At 44.2% G+C, this 17,351-nt stretch overlaps 1 protein-coding gene across 5 annotated transcripts in view; it reads right to left on the bottom strand.

Moving 5' to 3' along the window:
- LOC111869467 (protein tyrosine phosphatase type IVA 1) overlaps window positions 1–17,351 on the bottom strand; it is a 100,298-nt gene that overhangs the window by 39,966 nt on the left and 42,981 nt on the right. The window contains exon 1 of one of the 5 annotated variants that reach the window (XM_023861032.2): window positions 2,790–3,011. The exons of the other annotated variants lie outside the window; for them this stretch is intronic. The gene's annotated coding sequence lies outside the window, so the exon portion shown is untranslated. Of the gene's footprint in view, window positions 1–2,789; window positions 3,012–17,351 lie in introns of those variants that run through there. 5 annotated transcript variants of the gene reach the window in all.

The following is a 17,351-nucleotide window of genomic DNA, read 5'->3' as shown; positions in this document are numbered from 1 at the left end:
CGCTTTAACCTGTTTTAACATCAGTTTTACCGGCTGCGGGGGGGGGGGGGGCTACTAGAGTCAGGAAATCTGTGTAGAAATAGCCGGTGGCAGGACCATCAGGACAGATATCGTGAAAGGCGCGGGTTCGAGTCCATGCGAGGTGGATTTTTTTCCAATTGACCTAATCCTTCCAGTTGCACTATGGCCCTGTGGTCGACTCAGTCTCCAAAGACGCGTCCACATTACTCGTGCTCGTGTGACAGAAGCTTACCGCTGCCGGAAAATCAGGATCTGGAGCTGATATCTGTTGTGAAGAAATGCGAAGGCTTTGTATGCAAACCAGTTTGGGCGTCCACTTCGTCAGCTCCAGAGCCTGATTTTCCGGCAACAGTAAGCTTCTGACGCACGAGCACGAGTAATGTGGACGGGCCTTAACAGAAATGAGTACCAAGAATCTTCCTGGGGGGTAAAGGGTGGCCGGCGCGTAAAGCTAACAAACTCACCGCCATCTGTCAGCCGATTGTGTAGAAAATGTGGGAGCCTCGACGTCTCACAACCCTATGGACCTTCACGGCCTGTTACAGGGATATATTTTTAGCTTCACCTATTTAGTTCAGTTAAGACCTAATTTACATCTTCCTGCCCCCCCCCCTTACAACTGGTTATTGCGGTATACAAATTCGTTAAAATTTATAAAAACCCAATTTGGGCATCTGCGTCTTATAATAACTATTCCTTACTCTATTTTCCATCTTAAACTGAAATTTAAATACACATTTTGTTGTATTCGCACGTTAACTCTTTTTAGTACAATCTAAACCAGTTACAAGAATTTGTTAGCACCAACTTCTCATTTCTTCCCGGAATTGACTCACTGGATAGCTCGAACTCAGAATTCAACGTCATTCAGTTTTCCTCGGATAAAAATCACCGCATCTCAATAGTCACACAAACCAGTCACGTTTCACCAAGCACAAGAGATATAAGACAGACACATATTGTTGTTTGACCTTTCATGAACTCTGTGGCATGGGATTTTCCTTGTACACTGGTTACACAGAACAAAAATGTTCATCCCCGCGATTAACACATCCTACGTCAGATGTATCGAACTAAATATGATTTCACAATTACATTCCTTCCTATGTTTAACTAACCAATAAAAACTCCGGTCTTCTCTGTTATCTAGTGGTCAGAGTTCCTGCCTACAGATCCAGAGGTCCCGGGTTTGATTCCCGGCGCTACCACATTTTCTGAGAAGTAGTGGGTCTGGAACGGGGTCCACTCAGCCTCGTGATGATAATTGTGGGGTTATTTCGAGGAAATAACGGCTTCGGGCTAGAAAACCGAAATTAACGGCGGTGGGGATTCGTTGCACTAACCAAACAACACCCTCTACCCGCAAAAGTAGGCGCTAACTTCGCTTGCGGACTAAAAGCCACGGAATTTTAGTTTTAATAAAAACTCCACAGTACAAAACGTATCTTTGGCAACCCACAGAATTACTAGAGAAACGTGTGTTACGGAACCGGAAGGTTCATCACCCTGATAACACAAGCCCTGCACTCTAACCTATTCATGAATTAGTTCTGCCCTGAAGTTCGTTACCCATATGAATGTGATGCTATGTAGTCTGGTACGTGTTTAACGAAGTTTTGGAACAATGTAGCGGCATCAGGGTTGAACTTCTGGCACTGCGTCATGTTCCAAAAAGACTGTAATCTTCATTATCATCGTCAAAAATAACCAAAAGCCCAGATACTTAACACTGTTTACATATCCACAATTTGACAAATTTTTGTGTTGTTTTACAGATCTGTGATGGACATAAAGTGGCAATGAGGCAGGTTTTCTGCTAGTATTTCGCTTTCCCCTGCCAATTCTCATTCCACCAATCACTGCATATTCATTTATCATCCTACCATTGACGCTTTTTATTCTTGATACTGACAGGGTCATAACACACTACACTACACTACACTACACTAATGTATTTCATCTGATCAAGAAATCCTCTACAGTTCTACATCCATATTTTCAACGGCGATTGTCAATTCAGTCATTTCTAATCTTCAATCAATTTCTCTGCGATCCATTTTAATATTATCCAATCACTTATATACTAATTATAAACTAACCAACTCTTACCGATCTATGCTGAGTAATTTGTTTTTCAGCTGCTACAGAAATTCACATATGAATCCACGCGGTTCGTCAACAAAATAGATTGAATTGGACGCTATCCCGAATGGCACTGTACGGTCCAAGTCACGTCTTAAAACTATTTTAAGATCCCTTCTAATATTACGTTAACATCTGCTCTTGTTCTAAGTAACGGTACAATTCCATTGTAGTGCGTCTTCCTTCATCAAGAAATTCACTATTACGGAACCATATGTTTTACCACCGCCAACACAAACGCTCACAATTTGACTCTATCCTGATATGGTCAGCTCATTCAAGTTCACACATTACTTGAGGTTCATTTTTTTTTAATATCCACTAATCTACACGTCTAACCAAGCAACTGAACATACCAGCCTTCTTGAACAGCTGATATTCAACCTACATCTGAATTCATCGTTATAATAATCGACAAATGCTCTATCCTGAATGAGCCAGTTCAATTCAATCCACTTTTCTCACAATATTTTTCTCTAATTTGGTTATATTTCGCTACAACACGCACGCCGTGACAAATAACACATTCTGATTGAAGAATACAACTTTCAAACACCGCACACAAAGTTGTTTCTGACGTGGCAATAAAACTGTTAACAATACCAATTTAGTATCAAAACATTTACCTGTTGATCTTCTGACCAATTATTATTTTTAGCACAGACAAGCGTGATGGAGGAATGTTGTCTATTCACCATGAGAAACTTGTTAGTCCAAGTGTCGAAGTCCTCGGTTTCCGAAATGCAGCAGCTCGAAGCGAACATGACATGCCAGAAACGGAAGAGCGATTCATCTACGAGTTACAACAGATCCCTCCGCAACAGTAGGCGCCGATCTTCTAAACTTAGTTTAACGAAAACTTGTACGCACGTCCAGCATGTACCAGATATAGTGGAGAACATTCCCCCTCGCTCGCCCCCTCCACAACCCACCGTTTCAAACGTCATCGCCAATTGTCATGCGCGAACATCCTGTCATACCAACGGAAGAGATGAGAATTCGCTAATGAACTTCAATGGCGAATTTTGCGACGCCCTCAGTAACTCGAGTGGTCCATTTATTATAGGTAGGAATTGGGAAGGAAGCTATCGTGGCTTAACCTGATTTACTATCTTTAAATTTGGTTGGATGGGCTGAGTAAAAAACACAGATATATTAAATGTTATGGATGCATTATTCTTCACAAAAAGATAAATTTGTTTCTGTGCTTAACTAACTAAGCACTGTGCCATGAAGGCGCACAAGGGATGGATGTATAGATCCATATTTTCTTGACCACGGCACTAGTTGGAGATGAGTGGTCAGCTTCACGCCCCGGCCGCTTTACCCCTGGTACCCACTGCACAGGAGGCTGGGTGGGGCCCAGAGCCGGTCTGGAAGACGTGAATAAAAATTTCTTGACCCTACTAGGACTCGAACTCCGACTCCTCGGTCGTCCAGCCTAATTAAAAGCGTGTTTATGGCCTTCCACGCTGTATCTCCATTACAATAACTAACTCTATTGAACATGTTCCACGAGAAGCTAACAGTAATCCATCTGGTCAAAAAAATTGACAGCATTTCGTGCAATCCCTATGTTCATTACCGTGTTTGCAAGAGTTCGCCACTGATCTATATTAGGGCCATATATAAACCTAGCCCACATCATGCCATCTACAACTAGGTCATCCAAATGGTCTCCCTCCTTCAGCTTTTCTTACTAAAACTTCATATGCATTTCTCCTTCCACTCTTGAGGAAACTCCTCCTTATTTGCAATAGAATAAATTAAGTTTGTAGGTATCGGGGAATAATGTTTCACCTACTGCTTCAGTAGGTATCGGGGAGTAATGTTTCACCTACTGCTTCAGTAGGTATCGGGGAGTAATGTTTCACCTACTGTTTCAATCAGTTCTCCCGCAATTTAATCAATACTCGCTGACGTATTTCATTCGAACTTGTCGAGGGCGTCTGTTTCGTATTCTGGGCTCTATTCGGCCCGAAGATGGAATGTGCGAGTCCTTTAGCGAACTTCCAGTCCACCATTCATAGTTGTTCTGCCACAGGATCACTGTTAAGGCAACCGACTGACTATGAATCCAGTACCTCCATAGTCCACTCAATTGCCTACAATTTGAAGACAAAAAATGGAGGGCAATTCCCCCCCCCCCCCCCAAAGGCGGCAAGAAAACAAACGATTTATGATGCAGTGCCTAACATTTACTTCAAGAGCACTCTTAATTTTTATATTCCCGTTAAAACATTTCTGGCGCATCAGCAAAATAAGTTGTATATTTTATTTAAAACTCGGGTAAAAATGCTGTCCCTGCTCACGTGCAGTCTTCAGCTGGCGTACGTGGTACGCTCAAAGGTTGTGGGGGGAGGGGGTTATTTCTTGCCCGTCTCGCTGTTAACCTAGCTTACAGTGGAAGTTTAGGTGTTTTAGAAATGTAGGTTTGAATGTTGCCCCCTGATGATGCTTATGCAGTTGTAGGGACAGCTTCATTTACAGGTCCAATAAGCTAACGTTTACGTAAATAACAATTTACCTAATCCTTCCAACCGCACTTATAGCCCTGGGGTCGAATCAGCCTCTAACAGAAATGAGTACCAGAAAGCTTCGCTTAGTGGGGGGTGGAGTCAAACTGGGTCCACTCGGCACAGCGGCCACTGATTGGCCTATTGTACCTGCCCCGGGTGATTATGATGGAGAATTTGGTGAACTGAAGATTGGCAGGGGAAACCGAAGTACTCGGAGAGAACCCGCCCCAGCGCCACTTTGTCCACCACAAATCTCACTTGACCAGACCCGGGATCGAACCCGAGGATCCGCGGTGAGAAGCCCGCGACTAACCGCTTTAGTTATGGCGCGGTCACCAGGAATCTTCCTGGAGGGTAAAGGGCGGCCGGCGCGTAAGGCCATCTGTGAGCCGACTGTCTAGAGAAAATGTGCGAGCCTCAAAGTCTCACAACCTTACGGACCTCCACGGCCTGTTACAGGGAGCGCTTTACCCTTTTTTTTTTCTTACTGTTGTTTAGTCTGAGTCATATGAAGACCAAGAATAGCATGTTCGAAAATCCGGTGTTTGCCTAGGTCCGTCTGCCGCACCGTTTTTTCCAAAAGGCGCGTCATAGGAAAAAGTGGAAGGCAAAAGATGTAATCTTGGGGAGAAAAGCAAGGGAAAATTGTTAATTTTGGTTCTATATCATGGGTTCGGATCCAATTACTTATTTCCCTTTTAATTCCTCGGTCACGAAAGCACTGTGCTCGTGAAAATGAAGTTCTTACAACAATAGGATGGTGTCTTATAGTAACCATGGTAACGAGACGCGTTTACGCAAGAATATGGCGTGATGTGTAACAGAAATACTGCAGAGGCACGCTAATACCATGTCAAACTGTGCTTACGTTACAGCTTACAGCTAAAATCTATTATCAACTGCAACGAAGTTGGCAAGCCTGCTTTCACGTCATTGATTCCCACACGATGACGTAGGTTGTTGCATCACTGATAAGGTATGACGTAAACGTCTCCACCACACCTCTCGAAAGATCGATGCCGAAAATAGGGCGCCAATTCTTGTCTCTCAAGAGTACACCACGACATAAAAACACACACCCCCCTAATCAAAACATGTTACAGGATATTAACTCCCTCTATATAGGCCGTGCCATAGCTCTGGCGGTTAGTCGCACCTTCCCACTGCGGCGGCCCGGGTTCGAGGTCAGGTCATGTAGGGTTTGTGGTGGACAAATTGGCACCGGGGCAGGTTTTCTCCGAGTACTTCGGTTTTCCCTGCCAATTCTCACTCCACTGACTGCTCCACACTCATCATATACCATCGGGGGCTGGTACAATAGGCCAATTAGTGGCTGACGTACCAAGTGGACTCAGTGTGACCCCAAGAAACTAAAAAACACTAAACTATTCCCTCCATTACAGTATTAACTAACTTCATGGAGCTGATCCCTTCTTAAGTACCCATCAGTATCTCAGCTACTCAAGAATTCCCCAACATTTTATGGAACCCGACGTTTCGTTACCGTGTTAACAAAAGCCCTTCACTGGTCCCTATCCTAAGCCAGATAAAAGGCCGCTCCATAGCTCAAGCGGTTAGTCGCTGGCTTCCCACCGCGGCGGCCCGGGTTCGATCCCGGGTCCGGTCAAGTGCGATTTGTGGTGGACAATGTGGCGCTGGGGCAGGTTTTCTCCGAGTACTTCGGTTTCCCCTGCAAACCTTCATTCCACCAATTGCTCCACAATCACCCTCACCTATCATCTGGGGCTGGTACAACAGGCCAGAAGTGGCCGCAGTACAAGGGACTTAGACCCACCCCGCTAGCAATAAAAAAAAAAGGCCAGATAAATCCGGTCCATACCACCCCATGTTAAGATCCATTTTAATATTATGCTCCCACATACGTCTAGGTTTCCCTACTGATCTCTTCCTTTCTGGCTTTCCCACCAAAATCCCATATACATTCATCTTCTCCACATGCGCGCTATAAGCCCTGCCAATCTCCTTGACTTGATCACTCTAACTATATTTGGAGAAGAGCACAAGTTATGAATCTCATTATAAAATGTTCCCTTCACGCTTCACTCCCTATAAATCCGTGGCCTTTAGTCCGCAAGCGAACTACCAACCGAGCGACCGCCGCTTGTCGGCTAACCACGCGACACCCTCTATCCACAAAAGTTGGCACTAACTTCGCTGAAGCGGCGGTACTCCTTTCTGTTAGAGGGTGAGTGAACCCCAGGGCCATACTGCGGCTAGAAGGATTAGGTCAATTGAAATAGATCCAGTTACCTCATCGAGACTTCATAAGAAACAAAACCTATTTTATTCTAATTTACTCACGCATGCGCGTCGCGGGTTCAGAAAGAAGCAGTATGGAGTCGCCTAACGAAGTTCAGTGAATATTAACAAAACCTGAATGGTGAAGTTGAAAAAACATCAACAAATGAAATGTATTGTCTCATGTCGTGAACCCGGGACTGATACTTCCATGGAAATGCAATAACAATGGGCCGGTGCACGGAAATAACCCAAACAACAAAGGCGTTTCCCCCGTTGCGCAACAACGGACGAAACCTGACACTTCTACAAGGTGTTCTATATTGTTCCTAAGCAACGGATTGTTGGAAAAAAAGCGGGAATAAGCACAGAACATGTGAAATCAAACCCTGGGAGAAGGTTCTCTCTGTTACGTCCGGGTCCAGAGTCGAATACCCCCACCGTTACCCTGCGAGTCGCAGGAGGCGACGAAAAGGGAACTCTCAAATTGAGACAGTAAAATATGGTGACGAATCCCAATGAACTCTGACCCGAGAAAGACTGCGCTGACAAGGACCAGCAGCATATACAAATGGCAGACCAGTCCTCTCGTCAGAGAAGGCGGCCACCCAAAAAAAAAAGACCGTAACTGTCTGACAGTAATAAAGATCTGGTCGCCAAGTCCCAGATGGGGTTCGACACCAAGACTTACTGTCAGTCGCAATGTGACTTTGACTTGGACACTGAAAGTATAAGAGGCTTAAACTTGGTGGCGGTCAAGCATACGACCGTTCAAGTGACTAGACTGCCGTTGTAGCGAAAGCTACTAGAAGTAGGGCATAATCTGCTGTACTGAGCCTGGACTGACAAACGCCCTGTATATATTTAATACATTTATTATTATGTTTAACATGTAAAATATAAATATCCTTTACATTATGACAAATGACTTACTACTGCAAACAATGACTGACAAAAGACAGACCGGTCCTCTCGTCAGAGAGGGCGCCCCACAGAAATATGACCGTAATTGTCAAGCAGTAATACAGTCAAGCAGTAAATATCTGGTCATGAGCCCCAGATTAGGCTCAACACCAAGACTTACTGACTGACTCACTGTCAGTCACAATGTGACTTTGACTTTGACCAGAGTTAGTCGAATCGAGACAGTTCAGTAGAGTTCTAGCAGTTGTAAAGAATAGTTGAGTCGCCGAATAGAGATTAATGGTGCAAGAAGAATTGTGATACTGAACGTGATCATAATTGTACGCGAGTGTGTTCAATAAATATTCGCTAAATCCGAAACCTGCTTGAAGTCACCTGTCGCGTTACATAGGCAAATGCGACAGTACATTAGAAACTGGAATCACGGGAGGCGTGACTATACCTCACTTTCTGGGTTTCACATGACAGGAAATGCCTTACCATACCCCAAGGTCAAGCGCGCATATTTCAATGAGATACTATAATAATTTACATGCGTTCAATATTATTTACGTGTGCACGACAGACACAATAGCCGTTTCAGAAAACATAAAGCCCTATCATGTGTTAAGTGACAGGACACGGGGTTTCGACTGGTAACTAATTTGCTGAACACTTGTAAATAAGTAATTATAGCGCTCTTGCTAATTCACGCACTTCTCACTACAGAACGCATTAAGTCTTCCGTGTCACCACCAGTCGTTGCCTGGTAACGGTTCTCAACAATGTCATCTACTTCAGTGTTCACGCCGTTACCGGTTGGCAACTGCCTCGCCAACTACCTCACATACTCGATTAAATTGCTGCTGGACCCTGCCCGCACAATAAATCTTGGTTTCGAATCCCATCGGGACCCTTCACCACATATTTGTTCTTTCCAAGAATTTTCTTCAAGGTTGTCAGCCTTACGCGCCAACAAGCCGCCCTTTGCCCCCAGAAAGATTCCTAGTACTCATTTTTCTTAGAGGCTGAGCCGATCCCAGGGCCATATTGCGGCTGGAAGGATTAGGTAAATTAAAAAATCCAATTACCTCATCTGGATTCGAACCCACGACCTTCCGTACCGCATCAGTATGGCAAAAAATAAAAGCTAAAACGTCGGATAATTTGGATACTTCGCTTATGACGCTGCCATGCTAAACATCTTTCATCCGATTAAGTAATTTAGCCACAAGCCAGGGTCAAACTTTGTTCATAAATCTCATCACATAATGCCTTCTTGGAAAGCATATGAAATTAACTTAAGCGCTACTTTAATAAGTTCCCCAAAATGCGTTCTGTTCCGAGAAACTGCAGTCTTACGTAATTCTGCTTCACTCCGTGGAGCCAGTTAATAAGCAGTGCAGTAGTTACCTTGAAACAGCAGCAACTAGGCAGCCTAGCAACGGAAAACTAAACAGCAGACATCCCACATAAAGTACGGCTTTAATATAATTAAAATACCCCGTGGGTAGACAATTGTTTAGGGGAGTTACGTCACGTAAGTTGTATACGAGCCGAATGGGATTTCAACTGCAGCAATGGTTCGGAAAACGTGTCTGAAACACGGCGCGGCTCCATTTCTTCACATTACGCAACATGTAGCACAAACTTCCGCAACTTAACAATATTATCTATCCTACCTCCGTGTTGGCGAAGCAGAGTATCAAAAATTTTCGTGAGAAGGCTTCGGATATGAGTGGAAGACTACTTTAGTGTGTCAATATTGTTGCCTGCAATCCTCCAAACAAGCATCTTCTAAAAGGGTTCTACAAAATTTTGCAATACACGCCTTGGCTGCGATTTACAACTTCTATGTCAAATATTTTCATATACGATAACCTACACTCAAGGAGGATGAGGTGGACAGGGCGTGTAGCATGAATGGGGGAAAAGAGGAATGCATATAGTATATTGGTGGGAAAGCCAGAAGGAGAGAGACCACTGGGAAGACCAAGGCGTAGGTGTGTGAACAACTGAGATATAGGATGGGATGGATTGGATAAATCTGGCTCAGGATAGGGACCAGTGGAGGGCTCTTGTGAACATGGTAATGAACCTTCGGGTTCCATAAAATTCTGGGAAATTCTTGAGTAGCTGCAGAATTGGCGTTTCCTCAAGAAGGGCTCAGCTCCATAAGTAAGTACACGTATGATAACTTACGTATTTAAAGGAAAATACAATGGAAATAATTTCAGGCGATAGGAACCGTTATAATTTTTGCAAAAAAGAGATTTTCATCCGCAATAAATGAACGCCAAAGCGAACGATGTAACGCAAAATCGTGTAGATCGTTTCACTTCTGTTGGTGAATATAACAGTAAAAAAGAACGGAAGTTTATTACTTTTGTAGTGACTTTCGTTATGCGCGCTTTCATTTCAGTGTCATAACGAGCACCCAATGAGGTACGCGCGCACTTTCCTTCACTCGCCCAACCATTTTACACAGTCACATAGTTTCCTACTCCTCAACAGTGCTCGGTATTTATTCAGTGCTTTTCCGTTTTAGTTATTTTTAGGTAGGCCTAGGCCTACCTTCATGAACTCCGTTCACTTCGTTTTTTTTTACTAGATCTTAGACATACGGTAGGACTCCTTGGGTGGGTGATCGGCTCGTAGCAAGGCCTCTGCCTGTACACAAACACAGAAAAACGCACACAAACATCCACGCCCTGAGTGGGATTCGAACCCACGATCCCGGCTTCCGAGCGAGCGAAGACAGTGCATGCCTTAGACCGCTCGGCTACCGTGACCGGCTCCGTTTTAGTTATATGTGGCGATTTTACTGAACGGAACACACCCCCACTCCCACCCCCGCGTATAACGAGAATCACTTGTGACTGCAAAATGCGACTCTTAACGCACAGTAAAAGGCAAAAATCATAAATTGCGCAGGAATATATTTACGCACAAGAAATGCGACAACATTACGTAACACGAAACATCGTGACTTCACCAATTCAGTGTCTTGTTTGTGTAGTCCAATCAGGAAATTTGCGAAGAGCTTCCTCCCGCACCTAAATTTACAAATCATCCCCCCCCCTTCCCGTCCCACATGCAAACGAGATTCAGAAGAGCTAATTCGTACATTTTGATTTTGAAAGCGTAATTAGCTTACATTTCCAGTCCAACCGAAGTACTATCCCAGAATTTGCGTGAAGGGACTGGGGCAAGATACGTACAACTCACGTAGAGCCGATACCTCTGCTTAGATTCGAACCGAGCATCTCCAAAATGTCCGGAGAGACAGCCCTGCACTAAACCTATCATCTTTACAAAGACGACAAAACTGTATAATGGGGTAAGTAAAAGCAAAGCTATCCCTTTAACAGGCAGTCGAGGCTCCCACATTTTGTAAATAATCACAGATGGCGGTAAAGTTGTCAGCCTTACGCTCCGGCAGCCCTTTGCCCCCAGGAAGATTCCTGGTACTCATTTCTGTTAGAGGCTGAGTCGACCCCAAGGCCACAGTGCGGCTGGAAGGATTAGGTTAATTGAAAAAATCCAATGACCTCATCGGGACTTGGAACCAGCTTGAACTACGCTACCGCGTGTGGGTAATTATCTATCTATCGCTCTACAGCCCTTGTGGATCTTGACCGCTTTCTTCAGTTTCTTTATCTAATATTCAGGCGGTATGACTCCTTAGACGGGGGATCAGCCAGACGAAAGGCCGCTACCTACACACAGAATAAACGTACACAGACATCCACGCCTTAGGCTGGGGCCACACGAGCGCACAAAATGCGTCCACTGTAGAAATAAACAAGAGAGGCGAATGCTACGCTTTCTTCTGGCTCCATTGCAGACAAAAACTACGCACCGTATTCTGCAACTGTGTGGCGTCTTAAGCAACTTCCGTCATAAAGTACGTTGCAACGGATCTACTTCCTGCGCTCGTGTGGCCTCAGACTTAGACATGGCAGCCACTGTGATCGGTGGGAAATTTTATGTATTTAAAATTCCTTGTGACAATGTGAACAAGACTGCACTGACTCAATTCCCAGTAGCAAACTTTTGGCATTAGCAGCTTTGAACCTTCGCTTTTTATTACCAGAGAATTAGTAGTCGCCGGTTAAATTTTCCAAGTAAGAACCTAGTCAGAACTGCTTATCTAACGTGATAATTAAATTGTATCTTGCTTACACTGTGCAAGAAAACAGAGCGATGGTTTGAGTTCTGTCATTGCAGTGACGTAAAACTGGCCTGGCCTTCGAACACAATCCCAGAAAAGATTAAACTACTTCAAGCACACAGATACACAATTTCTGTTCAAGTCTCCGTTTTAACAAAGCAGTGCACCGCTTTCCGTTTTTTTCTTAACCAATGATTCGCGTGTTTCATATCTGTCCCATTTACGTATCTGTGACAGTCATGTTTAAAAGGAACGCTGAGCCAGCGGTATTCTCTAAGCGCTGGTCCGACACAATTTAATCTAACCCATGTTTTCTACTTCTATTTAACCACTAGTTTTTAGGGAATCGGCCAAAATACTTTCCGTTTAGACATTTCACGGCATACAATTGAACATAAAAACAAACTCCGTGGCCTGTAGTCCGCAAGCGAACTATACCTACCGAGCGACCGTCGCTTGTCGGCGAAGTTAGTGCCAACTTTAGCGGATAGAGGGTGTCACGTGGTCAGCTCAATGAATCCCCACGGCCGTTAATGTCGGTTTTCTAGACCGGAGTCGCTACTTCCTTGAAATAGCTCCTCAATTATTCTCACGAGGCTGAGTGGACCACGTTCCAGACCCCCTAATTTTCAGAAAATCTGGTAGCGCCGGGAATCGAACCCGGGCCTCTGACCACTGAACCACAAAGGCGGTCACAATAGAATATACCGAGTAGTAGCCCACCTTAACCTGCATCTTTGTGACGTTTCGTAACAAGATTATTTTTGACGGTGAGGAATGCATATAGGATATTAATGAGAAATATTGAAATGAAAATTAGAGAGATATGATCGGGTAGTACGGACTGGATCGATCTGGCTCAGGATAGGGACCAGTGAAGGGCTCTTGTGAACACGGTAATGAAATGCTGGGAAAATCTTGAGTAACTAACTAACAATTGGCAGCTTCTCAAGAAGGGCCCGGCTTTATGAAGTTACTTAACGTGCATCTAACTGCTAATTTCAGATAGTACTGGTACTTCATGCCCATTACAATGGCCGTGCAGTCTAAGGCATGAACTGTTTTCGCTCGCTCCAACGCTGGGATAGTGGGTTCGAATCCCATTCAAAGCATGCAAGTCTGTGTATGCATTCTCTGTGTGTTGTTGTGTGTGTGTGTGTGTGTGTGTGTGTACGTATCGGCCTTGTGACGGGCTGATCACCCGTCCAAGGAATCATACCGACTTTGTAGAAAATATTACGAAACTGAAGAAGAGGCCAGGGCCCAATAAATGGCGGTATTAATGAATGAATGAATGAACGAGTTTCATAAAGCATGAGATATTTTGTTCTGTTGGCCTGCCGGTAGGTTCAAACGCTTCTCTAATTTGAAAAAATTCGTCAACTGGGATGTGGTGTAATGTAGATATTGTGTGAACTGACGTTTCGGAGGAACGTACTGAATCCATCTTCAGGGTATACAAATCCAAGAACGAGAAACAAGCGTGAGCATGTGGCTACAGTCTGCATCCTTACATGTCCGATTTCTGGACCTCTGGACTATCCACTTACAGCATCTACACATTTCCTGGCCAAGAAATTTTCCTAACCTGTATTTAAATGCCCTACACGTCTCCTGTCCATCACGCAACCCTAGAAACAAGGACTAATTGGAGGAATTCGGTTTCAGAGAAGTTGAGAAACTACATTTTTTTTCTTTTCAGAGAAGGCCCTGTAACAAGGAGTTAGCTACCTGGTTCTAGCAGAGAAGCGTGAATCAATCACAGAATTCACGCACGTACAATGTTACACCCGTGTGCTTAGCCATTCAAACATCGATTCAACGACAGAAGCATGTCAAGAGATTGAAGCATCACGACCAATTCACATTCATCGTCAGTCCAATGTTAATTCGTGGCTTGAGAAGTTACAAAAAAAAATTGTTAATCTGAAAATCATTCTTGTTTAAAGCCATAAAATCAGTTTATCTGCACTCGTTTCTGGCACATGCTAAAGGCAAACTAATGATTGTAAAAAACATCTGGCAACAGCGCTAGCAGGCCCAGTAGGGTAGTTTGTCTGTGCGTCGTCGGTTCAATTTTTTTTTCGGAAAACTATGGCCCACAGTCATATATTGGAAACTGTCATAGTCGAGTGACGGGCGACAGTTTCCCCCCACCCATCTGTAACAGCGTAGTCGGTATAACGACTGGTTATGGGCTGGACGACCAGGGAGTCGGGGTTCGAGTCCCGGTAGGATAAAGAATTTTCAGATTTCCGCGTCGTCCAGACCGGCTCTGGGGTCCACCCAACTTCCTATCCAATGGGTAGGGGAGGGGGCTCTTTCCCCGCGGGTAAAGCCGCAGGGGTGTTAAGCTGACCACTCACTTCCAGCTAGATCCGGGGTCAAGAAAATCTATACATTCATTCCCCCAGATGTCTCAATGGCGTAGTTGTTAATTAGTTAAGCACAGGGACAACTTTACATTTACCCTACCCATTTGGCTACCAGCTACATCCCTCGTTCCTTACATCTGTCACAGCGTACAGCCCAGTCCTTGCATATGAAAGCTGGGCGAACCGTTGAGTTTTACCCCCCACTATCCTTGTCGATTCTTAACCTTTTAAAGCCTAATAGTTACTATATGCATGACTTGGTTTAACATACTAGAATTCTGCATTCTGCCCACACAGTGTGTTTGTGTGTTTCATATGGTTCTCACAGTAAGCATCGGATATTTTCCTAAACAGCATTAACTGGTTGGTCCTTGTATCGGAGACACAATGTGTTTCCTGTGAGGTAGGAACTGAATTTTTATATTTAGTTTGGAAAAAAATCGGTCTTTAAAGGGTTAAGCGGGCCTTACTGTAGTCTAAAAAACCGATCAACCCACATTTTAACGCTCAAATACTATCGGACAATGACGTAACAGATATACCTACGTCACATACATCCATTACCGAGTTCCACTCAATTGCGAAATCTGCAGCAATACGCCTACGTACCAACGCAAGTTTCACGTCAGCCTCATACAAACTAGCAATAAGTCAGAGTACATTGCGATTCATTTCACAGCATTACTAAATGCGTTACTTCTAATCGTGTCGGGGTTCGACTCTCCCCTCTACGGCGACCGAGATCGGCTTTAGGACCCAGCCAGTTTGAAGGTACGCCTCAGATTTTCTGTATGTCTTCATGGCGTGTTGATGACTTTCTCCAGTTGACTCTTCGAGGCAAAAATTATGCAGGCCTGTATATTTTCATGACCGCCTCTGTGGTCTAGTAGTCAAGAGTTCCTGGCTATGGATCTGAGGTCCCGGGTTCGATTCCCGGCGCTACAGATATTCTTAGAAGTAGTGGGTCTGGAACGGGGTCCATTCAAACTCGTGAGGATAAGTGAGGAGCTATTTCAAGGAAATGGCGGTTCCGGTCTAGAAAACCGAGATTAACGGCCGTGGGGATTCGATGCGCTGACCACGCGACATCCTCTATCCGCAAAAGTTGGCACTAACTCCGCCGATTAGCGGCGGTCGCTCAAATATCCCGCTCAATTCTGTACTCTGTCTTCAATATACAACTGAGCCCAGAGAACTACATCAGTAAGGTAAAATGTGAAGCTGTCCCTGTGCTTAATTAAGCACTATGCCATGAAGGCGTATGGGGGAGTGGATATATAGCTTCAATTTTTTGACCTCGGCACTAGTTGGAGGTGAGTGGTCAGATTCACGGCCCGGCCGCTTTACCTCCGGTACCCATTGGATAGGAGGTTGTGTGGACCCCAGAGCCAGCCTGGATGACGTGTTAAAAATTCTTGACCCCACCAGGACTCGAACTCCGACCCCTCGATCGTCCAGCCTGTAGTCAGTTGTCATACTGACTGCGCTATCGCGGCTCCTGAATTACATAAATATATAAATATATTTTAATTCCTCTTTCACATTCAATGTAAATACGCAAATTCCATTCAAAAGCAACTTAATCGCTCTAACGGTTATGACCCTATGGAGGCATCGTGTGTTATTTACCTGATGGAATTGTGCTAAAATCTTGCGGAAGACCCCAGACATTTACATCGAAACGGTTACGACCTGTAAGAATGTTGGGAATTCCTCGTCACTACGATTACCAAAGCGAATGCGATTTCTATGTTCCTAACATGGCACACGTCACGAGCATAGCAGACCTAAGGGCATTCAACGATCAAGCCTGGAGAGAGAAAACGGAAGAGAACCCATAAGACGGGTAGGAAGGCCAAACGGGTAAAACGTTCTGTGAGTTCGCTGTTGTGGCCTCTCAATTTTTTTTAATTCGCAAATACAATAGCAACAGTGTAAAAGAGGCGGGAAGGTTACACTTGCAGTCACCAAGGATGAAGAGGCATGCTTCTTCTAATTAGCTCTAAAACCGCATGAGTTTCGTTAAAAAAGTATTCATTTCAATAAATATTAAGGGAGTCACATACCGAGAAACGCAAACAGGTCTGCACGTAAAGTGCTACATTATTTTTGCTCCATTTTAACCAAAACTGGCATGGATCGATAAATTTTAATATATTATAACTCTTGAACATATAAAATTTAATTAAAATTTGACAGAAAAACTTATTTAACTCCTCCAAGTATCATATCTAAATGCGATTTAAAAACTCACTTCCTACATCAAGGAAAAAACACTGAGTTTCCATTACGACGATAAATCAGCCCAAGCTGTTTTAGGTAAACAATTCGAAAATTTATGGAAATAACGGGGCACGCGGTAGCATAGTGGTTGAGGCACTATGCTACAAGCCGGAAGGTACCGGTTTCGATTCCCGATGAGATCACTGGATTTTTTCAATTTACCTAATCCTTCCATCCGCACTATGGCCCTGGGGTCGATTCAGCCTCTAACGGAAATGAGCACCAGGAATTTTCCTGCGGGGTAAAGGGCGGCCGGCGCGTAGGGCTGAAAACCTTACCGCCATCTGTGAGCCGATTGGCTAGAAGATGTGGGAACCTCGACTTCTCAACCTTACGGGCACCACGGCCTGTTACAGGGACAGCTTTACCTTTCATTTTAAAATAACTTCAGTTTATTCTGATAATCATGATATTCATAAACGCATTCTGCGGACAAAATCAAGGCTTTTAAGTCCGTAGCCTCGTCACTATATTGACCGAGCTCTCCCTGTTCCTTTCATAGGTATAAATTACAATTTGTCAGGGAATTAAGCCAACAAACAAAAAGAGTAAAGACATTACCTGTCTATCTAGCAGCCAACCTTGATTTACATACCACACGTCACAACCGGCTTGTGGTGTCTTCTCCTCAGTCTAGTATCTATGCAAGGATCTGTGACGAGTGGTTTCACATGG

This window comes from Cryptotermes secundus, unplaced genomic scaffold (assembly GCF_002891405.2).
Source record: "Cryptotermes secundus unplaced genomic scaffold, Csec_1.0 scaffold1771, whole genome shotgun sequence".
In the NCBI taxonomy this organism is placed as follows: Eukaryota; Metazoa; Arthropoda; class Insecta; order Blattodea; family Kalotermitidae; genus Cryptotermes; species Cryptotermes secundus.
The sequence above is the reverse complement of the archived record's forward strand: the minus strand, read 5'-3'. Positions and strand labels throughout refer to the sequence as shown.